The sequence below is a fragment of the Pithys albifrons genome, chromosome 1 (assembly GCF_047495875.1).
Source record: "Pithys albifrons albifrons isolate INPA30051 chromosome 1, PitAlb_v1, whole genome shotgun sequence".
Taxonomy (NCBI): domain Eukaryota; kingdom Metazoa; phylum Chordata; class Aves; order Passeriformes; family Thamnophilidae; genus Pithys; species Pithys albifrons.
This window is the reverse complement of record NC_092458.1, coordinates 119,941,860-119,942,444: the sequence shown is the minus strand read 5'-3', so window position 1 is coordinate 119,942,444 and position 585 is coordinate 119,941,860.

The window sequence follows — 585 nt, the reverse complement described above, 5'->3', positions numbered from 1 at the left end:
CACTCTTAGAAAGCAGCTATTTTTCACCACTGTTTGCAAGATGGACATAGCAAGCACTTGGCCTGAATCACTCATCATTCACAGTAGGTGCCCAAATCCTCCTGAGGCCCTCAGCTGACCACTCAAATACAGCTCTCTGTGGTCACATCAGAGGTCACTTGTTGGAGCCAAATATACACTCCAGAAATGAAGTTTTGCTGCTCTTTGTAGAAAAGTGATCAGGGTGATTCCATAGAAAGCTTCATGTCTATGTATACTCTTTTCATCTGTGCCTTTTTTGGGTCTCATTTTTTTAAATTGCTGATCTTCCCAGCTCTTGTTTTGATCCATTTAGAGTATTGACATGGAGGTTATTGGCACTTTTACAAAATTGTTATATGATATTTAGAAATTATTCCATTTCTCCTCTCTGGAATAATATTTTAAAAGGTAGTTCTATAGACTGTAAATGTGGGAAAATACATCAGAAGATGAAACACAGTGGAGGACACTTGGGGGAACTAAGACACCATATTCTACACTGTGATGAAATGACAGTAAGGGATTTCCTTTAGCCAAATAAATCCCATAATTAATTGAATAAAT